At 43.3% G+C, this 14,967-nt stretch overlaps 1 pseudogene; it reads right to left on the reverse strand.

Moving 5' to 3' along the window:
• Nucleotides 1-14,967, reverse strand: part of LOC103696404 — a 32,699-nt pseudogene that overhangs the window by 7,523 nt on the left and 10,209 nt on the right.

Consider the following 14,967-nt stretch of genomic DNA (forward strand, 5'->3'; position numbering starts at 1 on the left):
TATCTGGGTGGGAGACATGTTCTTGTACCCAAGAGAAAATTAATTGGATCTTTCTCTTTTGAGCATGTGACAGAACAGACGTGTGAGTTGTAAGGTTTCCTTGTGTTTTGTACCATCAAGTCTGTGTGAACAACTTGGAGGAAAAGAATATGAAGAGAATGGCATCATGATGGAACCGAGATATCTTTAAGCGAGGGATATGGAAACATAGAAATTCTAACATACGGTGAGGTGGCCACATGACTAATATTTCATAGGCAAAAGCCAACTGAGATGACTAAAAAAATCGATAGAAGATATTAGAAGGGAAACCACGAAGAGCTGTGATTAAGCAAGATGTGGGCACTCAACTTGTTCCAGGGGACGATACTGCAGAACCTAGGGGATCAGCTGTTTGGCTCTTATATGTGGGGTTTGGCATTGTTTTGCTCTGCTGTGGTTCTGCTTCTGTATATGAGATGATCTGCTGTGGATCGGTGCACATTCTTTTATAAACAAAAAAAGGGACGTTCATCACTTTTGTTCAGTGATTTGTTCCTCTAATTGTTTCTCAAATCTCATCTTTGGCTAGGTTCTTGCTCCCCAACTTTCAGCCCAGGGAGAAAAGAAAAACCACAGAATCTATAAAATTCAAAGGTCCTTGTCTCTGCAGATATTCTCCAAATTGCTTGGTAGCATTTTGGCTGCATAAAATAAAACACCAACTTTATAACATACTAATTTTATTTACCAGAACAAAAAGAAAATATAAAGATATTTATTTGCACAAAATCCCTATATTAGCCTTAATTCCTCATTTTGGTTGCAAGAAGAAAAGGCTAAGTGATTTTATTTGTTTCAAAACTCACGGTGATGATAAGGAAGTCTCCTGAACATTCTTCATATAAATGAAAGGATGGGAATATCTTTGTTGACATTTAAAACTTCTTTGCACAACAATAGGTAGTAAGTAGTAAAGCCAAAATCTTCACAAGTAATTGCAGCTGCATGTGTAAATTTGACGTGTAATCTATGAAATTATCAAAGGTATGTTATGAAATGCAATTTATTTGCCAAAAAACATAGTATTTGAGACAATTGAACCATTGTATTTGTTCAGTTGGAAGATTGTTTCTTGCACCCAAAACACCACCCATAACTTTTGCAAGTTTAACGTCAGAAGAATATACGAGGGAATAGAAACAGACCACTGCCTGGGATGGGATGGTGTACTAAAATTATGATCATTTCTTTAATCTAATATTCCACCACCCATCATAGTCTGAGCTTCCTCTCTGATCAAAGCAATTCTCGCAAGCAGGTTCCGATCAGGAACAGTAGGCCTAGATACCATTGTCTATAGAGACATAGAAGCAATCAGAAACTAGCAGAAAATCTTCCCACAGAAGAATCATTAGACCATTTAAAACTGACAATTAATATTTTGCAGCTTCTCTAACAATTTTTATCAAAAATACTATCTTTCCTCCAATACTGCTTCGATGAACAAAAGGAAATGAGAAGAAAACCAATGTAACAGAGGAAGATACTAGATAATAAATTGAGTTGGGAATACTCAGTGTACTCATGAAATTTAGAATTCAAGCATTCGAAGTAATTTTCGAGCATCATAAATGTGAAATCAATTTGATTAAACATTTGAGGGAAAAATTGCCATTCAAAACTATTCGAGCAATGCTTGATGTTTCTGTTATGGTGTAATGTTAATGTAGTCTTAAGAACCTCAGGCCTGCCAGGATCCTTACAATTCAATTGATCCCAAGATGTTTTTTTTTTTTTTGTTCAGAAAACCATCCAAAAAGAAATGCGAGTTTGGCTGGATCCCAACTCCCAACCTGTTCCAGATGCATAAAATATTATGTCCAAAAATGCCATCTTGGGTGCATGCAATAGTATTGATGGATAATCCTAAGAACTTGAAAGTAGAAACTAGAAACAATATTTTATTCATCTGTTGACAGTAGGTAAAGTCTGCGCTGGGCTCCTTCATTGGTGTAAAAGCTTTGGTCAGTGTTCTTTCCACAACTTCTAAAAACCATATCTGATTGTCATGTACCATGTTCAGTTTGGCCAAGGTCATCCTCATCTGGTCAACAGGTCAGCTTGATTGAGCCCTCTCTATGTTAAGGTCGAGAAAAGGATCCCATGAAGAAGACTTAGGGCAGGCAAAGGGAGTATGTGATCCTTCCAGCCAAGGAACAATACATCAGTGTGGAGAAAAATAACATTTCTGAAGAATTTCGCATGTTAGTATATCTCATTCCATGCCCCTCAAGGCACCATTTGATTTTAAACATTCATTGCAGATCTATGAGCACAAGAAGCTCAAATCTGAGATCCAACAAAGCACATTGTATTCAGTACAGCCACCATCTTGTCGAGTGCCAACAGTGAAGCCAATTTAGTGGAGAAACCAAAGACAAGCAATCTCAGTCCCACCAAGTAGCCAATTTGAAAATCCGGGAGGCTCATGTTTGACCTAGAAGAAGGAAAATTATGTGGTTGTAGAAATGGTGGCTGTACTGAATACAATGTGCTTTGTAGGCCTAGCCTAAGCCAACTGGTCAGAAACTCCTGCCCAAGCACACCTAAGATTAACAAAATGGGTCAGGTTGCGTATAGTTTGCCAAGTCTAATTGTCATGTCTTAGTTGAGTCATATCCTATATCTTCAAGATTTATCATATATGCATCCACATTCTATCACACGTATATTTATCCATGTCCAAGCTTTATAGGTGCTTAGCAACTTTTCTATGACCCCCATGTGTTTTAATCATAAGTGCAAGCATGTAATACTATAGTATATTTATGTGGAAAATCAGTGCCATTATACTACAGAGACATATTATGAGCGTAGCCCTCAGTTAAATTACCAAGAGGCTTATAATTTTGATTGCTGCAGCAAGAAAATCCAAAACGCATTCTATACATGTTTATGGTCAGGAGTTGTCATAGGATGCTGTATCAAGCCTGTACCCAAGTATGTGCCTAAATTTTGCAAGGGTGCTATACTTCGACTATGCTTTACAGTTGAACACGCAACTATCAAATATTAATATTCTAAGATAGCTAGGAGGAAAATTGATTTTCTTGGTCCAAACCCAATTTATAAAATAAAAAACATGTACATACTCTTACATCCTCAAGCCTTGCATACATCATCAGCCCCGTTAGCAATATCATTAAGATTTGCACTTGGAAGTTGAACTTTAACATCGTTCTCTCTTTTAAACACACCACCACCTGCAGCAATACTGTCACGCCCCGAGCCCGAGGCGCGGCAGACGCCGCACGCCCGCACGGCGGGCCGCGCAGGCGTGCAAGGCATCGGATTACATCAAAGCAGATACAGATGTTCAAGACTTTATTTAAGGATTAATAGCAGATGCTTAAAATTGACAAAATACTTAAAATCATTCAAAAGCAGTCTTACAAAACTCCAAAATAACATATGCCAACATAATTCAAATGTCCAAACTAAACTAACTAAAATGCCAATAACTGAAGAATCATTGGAAACTCTAACGCACTCCCCAATCCCGTGCGATCAAGCCTCTGGATCTGAAAAATGGAGAAAACAGAATAATGAGCTACACTAGCCCAGTAAGCAACAAAATACCCCAGAGTGGGGTCAGAGCATATCAGATCAAAATACAGGATAATGTTTGAAACAAATCACAAATAATATCATTTTTTGTTTTTATAAAACTCTGATATCATAATCTCAACATGATAGGCTAGGGCCACGTAACCCAGTGGCATGGGTTGCACAGAGTGCCAGAAACCACTATTATTAGTCACCGGTGGAAACGGTGTCCAGAAACCACTATTCTAATCACCGGTGGCGCGGTGTCGAAACCGGTTCCTCACAGAATACAAGTCGACAGGTCCAACGTATAATCCCCATTGGCGGGGCCAGAGCAGAACAGAACAGATCATAGCCATGCTGAGAATATATATATATAAAAACAGATTTCATAAATTTTTCAGTCATAGTTTACGGATTTCAGAGCAAAATGAAATGCCAGACCCATTTTACTAAATACAAAACATATTTCAGAATTTAATATATTTATTTGAAAATCACACTTGAAGTATTAAGTCACTTACCTCTTCTCGCTTGATTCCTACTTCAGGTAGACGGATCAGGTTCACCTGTTAAAGTTTAATTAATTCTTTGTTAATGTCAGAATTAAGCAAAAAAAAATTCAAAAATAATATTATTGGACACGGCCCAACAGGGCCCATAGTTAGCCCATAATGGGCATGGCCCGATAGGCCCATATTGGGCACGGCCCAATGGGTTCGGGTTTCGGGTTCCGGGTTTCGGATCCGGGTTCGGGTTCCGGGCTTGGGTCTGAACTGGGCCCAAGTTGGGCCCACAAGGATACTGCCCCACTGGGCCCAACCGGACTGGACTGGGCCGAAGTTGGGCCTGCAGGGGACTGGGCCGAAGTTGGGCCTGCAGGGGACTGGGCCCAAGTTCGGCCTGCAGGGGACTGGGCCCAACGGCCCAGTTTGGCCCGTGATGGGCCTCCTCCTTCCCCAAACCCCCCCCCCCACGAATAGGGGGAGAAGGAGAGACGGAGGAGAGAGGGAGGGCCGGCGGGGTGGCCGGCCTGGGTGGCCGGAGGCTGACGCCCGGTCGACGGCCAGCCGACCGCAGTGGTGGCCGGCGGCCGCTGCGGCGACCGGTGTGAAGGAGCAACCGGGAAGATCTCGGTTTGGGGCCGAAACAGGGAAAGAAAGCATCATGTTATTTGGCATGGGAACGAAGGCAAGGAGGAGGGATGCTCACCGGCGGTCGACGGAGGTGGTGGGTCTCAGCCAAGGGAAGCTCGATCCGGTGTCAAGCGGCGGCGGCGGCGGCGGTGCTTTCCGAAGAGGAAGGAGGTCTCGAAACAGGGGAGGCTCGGATGGTGGTGGTGGTTGATCGGGCGGCACGCCGGCCACTTGGGAGGTAAGAACAGAGGGAGGAGAGGGAGAGGAGAAGGAGAAGAGAAGGGGGTTCGGTGGTGCCCTAGGGAAGAAGTAGATGGGGCTTTATAGCCCCATCGCAACCGTTCTCCGCCGCGAAAATCGCGGCGGTCAAGCGAGATCCACGGCCGTGAATCGGCCGTGGATGGACTAGGAGGGGCGCCGCGGGACTCTCGCGGCGCCCTTGCCTTGTTTGCCCTTCCGGAGGAGCCGGAGAGGATCGCCCACGCGATCCTCTGTTCCGGCTCCTTCCCCAAATGAATCGGGGCTGAAGTCGGCGAGGGCTGCCAACTTCAGCCCCGTGTCTCACATTCTTCCCCCCTAAAAAAAAATTTCGTCCTCGAAATTTAACATACCTTAGCTTGCAAAAAGGTCCGGATATTTTTCCTTCATCTCGTCCTCCAGCTCCCACGTGGCCTCTCGTTCTGAGTGATGGCTCCACTGGATCTTAACATAAGGAATCGTGCGCCTCCTCAACACTTGCTCTCTTCTATCAACCACACGTGCAGGCTGCTCAGGATATGTCAAATCTTCTCTAAGCTGCAAGGGAGCCACTTCTACCACATGGCTCATATCTGGAATATACTTTCTTAGCATGGAAACATGAAAAACATTGTGAACTCCAGACAGTGACGGTGGGAGTGCCAATTTGTAAGCCACTGCTCCTACTCTTTCCAGAATCTCAAAGGGGCCGACATAGCGTGGACTAAGTTTTCCGCGTATTCCAAATCGCATCACCCCTTTAGTAGGAGACACTTTCAGAAACACATGATCTCCGACCTGAAATTCCAATTTCCTTCTTCTATTATCTGCATAACTTTTCTGTCTGCTCTGAGCTATCCGAAGGCGTTCCCTGATCAGCTGGATCTTCTCTACTGTTTGTTGCACAATCTCGGGGCCCATAATTTTTCTTTCACCAACATCATCCCAACAGATAGGTGATCTACACTTTCTTCCATATAGAGCCTCATAAGGTGCCATTTGAATACTTGCCTGGTAACTGTTATTATATGCAAACTCAACCAAAGGCAAGTGACGGTCCCAAGAACCTTTCATATCCATTACACAAGCTCTTAGCATATCTTCCAAGGTTTGAATGGTTCTTTCTGATTGGCCATCAGTCTGAGGGTGGAAAGCTGTGCTGAAGCTCAGAGTGGTCCCCAAGGCTTTATGCAAACTACTCCAAAAGTGAGATACAAACCGCGAGTCCCTATCGGAAACAATGGATACGGGTACTCCATGCAACCTCACTATTTGTTCAATGTAGAGCTCTGCAAACTTTTCCAAGGTCATTCCTACTTTGAATGCCAAAAAGTGTGCCGACTTTGTCAATCTGTCCACAATCACCCATATAGCATCATAACCTTTAAGAGTGCGAGGCAACCCGGAGACGAAGTCCATAGTGATGTGTTCCCACTTCCATTCAGGAAGTGGTAGGGGCTGCAACAACCCTGCCGGTCTTTGATGCTCTGCTTTAACTTGCTGACATGTCAAACACCGAGCCACAAATTGTGCAATTTCTCTCTTCATATTATTCCACCAAAATGTACCTTTCAAATCCTTATACATCTTAGTACCCCCAGGATGCACTGTATATCCAGTATTATGAGCTTCCTTCATAATTTCATTCTTTAAATCGGAGTCATTTGGAATACACATTCTGTTCCTGTATCTCAATGATCCATCCTCATGAAGTCTGAATTCTGATTGAGAACCTGATTCAATATCACTTCTAAGCTTTTGCAACTGAGGGTCATCTGCTTGAGCAATCCTGATCTTCTCTATCAAGGTAGGTTGGACACGTAAGTTTGCCAATTGTGCATCGGAGTCATGCCAACATACCTCAATTTCTGCTCTCCTCAGATCTTCCAGAATTTTCCTCTGAGAGGTGAGTAAGGCAGCAATACTACCAGTGGATTTTCTGCTTAGTGCATCTGCGACTACATTAGCTTTTCCTGGATGGTAATGAATAGTCAAATCATAATCCTTCAGTAACTCCAACCATCTTCTCTGTCTCATGTTTAGTTCTTTCTGGGTAAAAAGGTATTTCAAACTTTTGTGATCAGTGTACACCTTACAAGATTCACCATATAAATAATGTCTCCAAATTTTTAATGCAAACACAACAGCAGCAAGTTCCAGATCATGAACGGGGTAGTTCTCCTCATATGACTTTAATTGTCGGGAAGCATATGCAATAACCTTATCATTTTGCATCAGTACACAACCCAATCCTTTCTTTGAGGCATCACTGTAGATGGTATAACCTTCGCCACTAGAGGGAAGGGTAAGGATGGGAGCGGACACCAAACGTTGCTTAAGCTCCTGGAAGCTCTGTTCACATTTACCTGACCACTCAAACTTAACTCCTTTACGAGTTAGTCGGGTCAAAGATGCAGCAATAGAGGAAAAATCCTCAACAAATCGTCTATAATATCCTGCTAGGCCCAAGAAGCTGCGAATCTCAGTAACACTATTGGGTCTGCTCCAGTTGACCACTGCCTCGATCTTCTTTGGATCCACATAGATACCCTCTTTAGATATTACATGCCCTAGGAACATCACACTGTCTAGCCAGAATTCACTTTTCTTCAACTTACCATACAACTGCTCTTGTCTTAGGGTTTCCAGTACTAACCTCAAATGTTGCTCATGCTCGGCCTGACTCCCAGAATAGATCAAGATATCATCAATAAAGACTACTACAAATTTGTCCAGAAAGGGTCTGAACACCCTGTTCATCAGATCCATAAAAGCTGCAGGGGCATTTGTCAGTCCAAAAGGCATGACCAAAAATTCATAGTGCCCATAGCGAGTACGAAAAGCAGTTTTAGGCACATCTTCAGCCCTTATCTTTAATTGATGGTACCCAGAACGAAGATCAATTTTAGAGAATATCTGAGCACCCTTTAACTGATCAAATAAGTCATCAATTCTTGGTAGAGGATACTTGTTCTTTATTGTTGCTTTATTTATCTCTCGATAATCAATACATAATCTCATACTACCATCTTTCTTCTTTACAAATAAGACTGGAGCTCCCCAAGGTGAAACACTAGGTCTGATGAAACCCTTATCAAGAAGATCCTGCAACTGCTCCTTTAATTCTTTCATTTCAGCTGGAGCCATTCTATAGGGGGTCTTAGAGATTGGTGTGGTACTAGGAATTAAATCAATTGCAAATTCAATTTCTCTATCTGGTGGCAAGCCAGGAAGGTCTTCCGGAAAGACATCAGGGTATTCATTCACTACTCGAATATCTTCCAATCTTTGATCTGATTGTCTGGTGTCAACCACTGTGGCAATATACGCCATACTCCCCTTTCTAAGCAGCCGCTTAATTTGCATAGCGGAGACAACTCGAGGGGAGGTATAAGCACCACTCCCTACGAAGCTGAATTCGGTATCTCCGGGGATCTGAAAGTTTACCCGTTTCTCATGGCAATTAATGGTGGCAAATTGTGATGCTAACCAGTCCATACCGAGGATTATGTCAAAGTCATGCATATCTATAACTATTAAATCAGCAGGCAAGTCTCTACCTACAATCCGAATTGGACAAGTCTTGCAGACCTGATTACCAATCATCCCACTCCCTGCAGGAGTGCTAACATGCAGATCATACTCTAATTGCACACAAGGCAGGTCATGTTTTTGCACAAATGTAGATGACACAAAGGAATGCGTAGCACCAGAATCAAATAGTGTATGAGCATAAACAGAAGCAACTGGCAATGTACCTGACACCACCGTGTTGGATGCCTGAGCATCCTGCTGAGTCAGTGCATAAATACGACCCTATGTGCGCAGTCTCCCCCCTTTCTGCTGCTTAGGAGAAGAAGGCTGAGCTGACTGAGCCGGAGCAGGAGAAGCTTGCACTTGCTGGTTTCTTGAAGTTTGAGGCCTCTGAACTGATCGAAGGTCCTGTTGAGGACACTCAGCTACCTTATGACCCTGCTGGCCGCATCTAAAACAGGCACCAGATAATCGTCTACAGTGTTCAGTCTTATGCATACCACCACATGCATCACACTTCTGCTTCTCTTGCTGAATAGTCTTTCCATCAGATCCTTGCTTCCCTGATTGCCAAGATTGGTTATGTGATTTTGCAGTTTTGCTAGAATTCTGTCCACTGCGAGCATCATAATCTCTGCTTCTCTTCTTTTGTTTCTTATCTTTGGCATCATAGGTTTCTTTCCAGACAATTTCCAGATTCTTAGCCCTATCTACCAGATCATCATAGTTTGTCGAGTTTATTGCGGCCAAACTCCGACGTAAGTGAGGCTTCAATCCTTCTTCAAATCTCCTCATCCGAGACTCTGCATCCATGACGAGGGTGGGAGCAAACCGAGATAGCCTGTCAAACTCTGCCTCATACTCATCCACAGTCATAGTTCCTTGATTCAGATTGAGAAATTCCCTCTCCAGCTCCCTCAGGCGACTAGAGGGAAAATACTTGGAGTAGAATGCTGTGCGGAATCTCTGCCAGGTAAGCGCCTCATGCTCGGGTGCCAATGTGCGCTCCACAGACATCCACCAATGATGAGCTCGGTCCTGAAGCATATAGGTGGCAAATCTGACCTTCTCTTCATCGGTGCACTCCATTGCCCTGAAGGCTTTCTCCATTTCATTAATCCAGGTTTCGGCCTCTTGAGGACTAGTGGTGCCTTTAAAAGCCGAAGGTGCCATTCTCTTGAATTCTGCTATACTCCTTCTTTGCTCAGGAGGAGCAACATCCTGCTGGACTGGTTGCTGAGGTTGTTGCCTCTGTTGGCGTACTAACCCGACGACCTCCTCGATCAGTTCGAGCACCCGAGTTTGATTTCCGGCGGCAGCTTCTGGAGTTGATTGACCCTGGGTCCCTGAGTTATGCGGTGCCTCGCCCGCTTGGTTAGTAGGGGCTCTTCCCCGAGGGCCCCTGACCATCCGATTCAGGCTACGGACACGACGAGGCGGCATTCTGATTCAGTAAAAATATATAGATATTATAAAATCATCCAAACAGAATAATACGAAATAGTTAATAAAATAAATAAACATTATCCCCTTATCTGGTTCCTACCCATCTCTCAACCTTTCTGACGGATCCTACGAATCCTAAAACTTAGGCTCAATATAATTGTTTCAGTTACAATCCCTAGTGATCTTAAACCGAGCTCTGATACCACCAAATCTGTCACGCCCCGAGCCCGAGGCGCGGCAGACGCCGCATGCCCGCACGGCGGGCCGCGCAGGCGTGCAAGGCATCGGATTACATCAAAGCAGATACAGATGTTCAAGACTTTATTTAAGGATTAATAGCAGATGCTTAAAATTGACAAAATACTTAAAATCATTCAAAAGCAGTCTTACAAAACTCCAAAATAACATATGCCAACATAATTCAAATGTCCAAACTAAACTAACTAAAATGCCAATAACTGAAGAATCATTGGAAACTCTAACGCACTCCCCAATCCCGTGCGATCAAGCCTCTGGATCTGAAAAATGGAGAAAACAGAATAATGAGCTACACTAGCCCAGTAAGCAACAAAATACCCCAGAGTGGGGTCAGAGCATATCAGATCAAAATACAGGATAATGTTTGAAACAAATCACAAATAATATCATTTTTTATTTTTATAAAACTCTGATATCATAATCTCAACATGATAGGCTAGGGCCACGTAACCCAGTGGCATGGGTTGCACAGAGTGCCAGAAACCACTATTATTAGTCACCGGTGGAAACGGTGTCCAGAAACCACTATTCTAATCACCGGTGGCGCGGTGTCGAAACCGGTTCCTCACAGAATACAAGTCGACAGGTCCAACGTATAATCCCCATTGGCGGGGCCAGAGCAGAACAGAACAGATCATAGCCATGCTGAGAATATATATATATAAAAACAGATTTCATAAATTTTTCAGTCATAGTTTACGGATTTCAGAGCAAAATGAAATGCCAGACCCATTTTACTAAATACAAAACATATTTCAGAATTTAATATATTTATTTGAAAATCACACTTGAAGTATTAAGTCACTTACCTCTTCTCGCTTGATTCCTACTTCAGGTAGACGGATCAGGTTCACCTGTTAAAGTTTAATTAATTCTTTGTTAATGTCAGAATTAAGCAAAAAAAATTCAAAAATAATATTATTGGACACGGTCCAACAGGGCCCATAGTTAGCCCATAATGGGCATGGCCCGATAGGCCCATATTGGGCACGGCCCAATGGGTTCGGGTTTCGGATTCCGGGTTTCGGATCCGGGTTCGGGTTCCGGGCTTGGGTCTGAACTGGGCCCAAGTTGGGCCCACAAGGATACTGCCCCACTGGGCCCAACCGGACTGGACTGGGCCGAAGTTGGGCCTGCAGGGGACTGGGCCGAAGTTGGGCCTGCAGGGGACTGGGCCCAAGTTCGGCCTGCAGGGGACTGGGCCCAACGGCCCAGTTTGGCCCGTGATGGGCCTCCTCCTTCCCCAAACCCCCCCCCACGAATAGGGGGAGAAGGAGAGACGGAGGAGAGAGGGAGGGCCGGCGGGGTGGCCGGCCTGGGTGGCCGGAGGCTGACGCCCGGTCGACGGCCAGCCGACCGCAGTGGTGGCCGGCGGCCGCTGCGGCGACCGGTGTGAAGGAGCAACCGGGAAGATCTCGGTTTGGGGCCGAAACAGGGAAAGAAAGCATCATGTTATTTGGCATGGGAACGAAGGCAAGGAGGAGGGATGCTCACCGGCGGTCGACGGAGGTGGTGGGTCTCAGCCAAGGGAAGCTCGATCCGGTGTCAAGCGGCGGCGGCGGCGGCGGTGCTTTCCGAAGAGGAAGGAGGTCTCGAAACAGGGGAGGCTCGGATGGTGGTGGTGGTTGATCGGGCGGCACGCCGGCCACTTGGGAGGTAAGAACAGAGGGAGGAGAGGGAGAGGAGAAGGAGAAGAGGAGGGGGTTCGGTGGTGCCCTAGGGAAGAAGTAGATGGGGCTTTATAGCCCCATCGCAACCGTTCTCCGCCGCGAAAATCGCGGCGGTCAAGCGAGATCCACGGCCGTGAATCGGCCGTGGATGGACTAGGAGGGGCGCCGCGGGACTCTCGCGGCGCCCTTGCCTTGTTTGCCCTTCCGGAGGAGCCGGAGAGGATCGCCCACGCGATCCTCTGTTCCGGCTCCTTCCCCAAATGAATCGGGGCTGAAGTCGGCGAGGGCTGCCGACTTCAGCCCCGTGTCTCACAAATACAGCGTAGTAATTCATGTCTGCTTTCCTTTTGAGGAATCTGACAAAGAAGGCCAATCACATAAACCTGTTTCGAAAAAAAAGATGGTAGCACAGGAAATTCAATAGAAAGTCATGTTGAGAAGCTTACACGTGGAGCACACTTTCTGGTGAGATGGTCTAATGCTGTTTGCTCGATCACTTCCAAAAGTGACTCACACTGGACACATAAGACAATGTCAATGTGATAAGTTTAAGACTACAGAATTACAGAAAGAATCAATTAGTTAAATAAGCATAGGGAAAGCAGAATGTAAGGCCCAAACAGAAATATTGTATTTAAACAACAAACAACTTGACTGAAGACTGCTAACATAGCTATTGAAAGTTGACAGGGAACTCCAAGGATGTAAAAAAAAAAAAACATGTTTAATTGGTTCATATTTAATGAAGTTCATAAAACTGGTGTCAGAATACACTTCCTCTAGATTTAACACGTCTGACATGAATTTACTAACTTTTCAATGTGATGGGAAGATTAGAATGCCAGAGCTTCACCATGAATATCAAGTAAGAATTTTAAGATGCATTGATGATGCAGGCATATGATATTGGTGCAGAACAGCTAAATACAATTGATCAATAGTCAGTGTCAGGGATAATGAAAGGACATCTTATCAAAACAACCTTTGCCAATTTTCAGGAAAGGTATATGGCAGTAGCCACAGTTTCTAATCACAAAATAATAGGAGAAATTGAAAAAAATTTATCAAAGAAATACAAGATAAAATCATTTCAAAAATGATTTCCATTTTATCAACACATTTATATTATGGAGTTACATCACCATCCACTCAGAATACAGTGATAATTGCATTTAATTTTCAACAAGGTTCATTTAGTAACTCAACTAATCTAACTTTAAGACTTACCAAGAGTTCATTTACTGACTTCTTGACTTGCTGACTGACACAAGATTAATGATTTCACTTGATAAAGTAAAAATGCAGAGTAAATGAGGGAAAAAGAAGATGAGACAATGTTCAAGAGGCTGGGCTGATCAGCTGGGCCTAACATGGCAATGTAAGATTGGATAATGTAAAGTTCTCCAAAGTTTAATAGGGAATCAGGACCGTGAAAACCAAAACTAATGGTTACTGAAATCAAAACCTAATCTACATTTGAGTTAAGGTGTATAGGATGATGTCTTCCCATAATTATAATGGTGACTGAGGAAAGGGAATAGGTGTGGAATTGCTTGGGTTATGGTGGGCTCTTTTAATGGGTAATAGGTTTATTGCAACTTTATTCCTGATTCAAATTTGGCTTATGATTGAATCTTGAAGGCTCATTTTAAAAAAAAAAGAGCAAGAAAGAGAGAGAAACTATGTTAGAAAGACGGTATAGAGGCTAGGGTTTATTATCTTAGGATTTTAGCGAGATTGAGATGAGAATGAACAAACCCTTGTTTCTCAAACTAGTATGAAAGTAAATAGAAGCCTCTCGAGTTAATTCAACCTTATTTTCTTCAGGAAAAATGATTCCACAATGAAATATAAGGAGGATCAGTACCTTGACTTAAGAGAACTTGGATCCGAAGCATCATAAGGATCCAATCCTATGCATTGGAAATCCCCGTCCAAAATATGCATACTAGAAAAGAACGATGATATAGAATCCCTTGTTGAGATGCTTTGATTCTGTAATTCAAAAACTGTGGAACAGAAGGCGATTTCATTGCTTATTTTTTGTGTCTCATCTACATGAGGGGCACAATAGATGGTCAAATCTTCCATATGAAAGGTAATGCTAATGTTAAGAACCTAAATGATCCCAAAAAATGAGCATTGGTAATCAGCTTCTTCAGAAAGGTTAAGAACTATAAGAATGAAATTATTAATATTTTCGCTTAAATCTTTTTTACCAAAAGCAAACCATGATGACATCTCCTAAATGAAATCAACAGACGTTCAATGAACATCAGCCCTTGCTTTATAACTTTCTTTCCCAAAGGCCGTCATTTGCTCATCTCTTCATGAATATCTTGCGAGTTACATGCAGAAGAGTTTGTGTCGTCAATGATTTGATCGAATGATATGAATCAGATTCCAATAACACCTTGAAAGGAGGAATCCCCATGGACCTATTCACTGACAAAACATTGCGGGAAAACTTAGTCATAGAACTAATTTGATCCCACGAAAAGACATGGCATTCAACAGTTCACCCTAGTCATCCATTTGTCATGCACTATGCATCATCAACTGAGGTTTGTTATTTATTACTTACTGCATTCACTTAAAACAACTTACAAACCACACATCCCTGTTCAAAACAGTTATCTGACAGAGCAATAGCTCTTTGAAGCATTAACTAATCCTTCAGGGAGAATCAGTTCACCACAACATAAGAAATCACATAGGCAAACAGATTTGGTAACTTAATCAATGAAGTCACACTTGCTAGGGCATGAGTATAGAAGCCCATATGATGATGTTTTATTCCCCTGGCTAGATACCATATCTTATCAAGGAGTCAAAATCCATATGATACTAAACACCCCCATCCCCCCATCAATGGCTAAATTTGCAATATTGATTTAGTGTGACCATATCACTTTTAAACCAAGACAAGCAAATCTATCTACAATAATAATAGTCTACTCCACATTTTGATCAAGTGTCCTTCTAAGTCTCCAAAAGTCTCAATCCTCAAATAGCCTTCTTGAGACCAAACCGTCAACCAGTTGGACCCATCATATATTGGAGTGCTGACATGGGTGGAGATGGATGTTTTCTTTTGG

The sequence above is a fragment of the Phoenix dactylifera genome, chromosome 14 (genome assembly GCF_009389715.1).
Source record: "Phoenix dactylifera cultivar Barhee BC4 chromosome 14, palm_55x_up_171113_PBpolish2nd_filt_p, whole genome shotgun sequence".
Classification (NCBI taxonomy): Eukaryota; Viridiplantae; Streptophyta; class Magnoliopsida; order Arecales; family Arecaceae; genus Phoenix; species Phoenix dactylifera.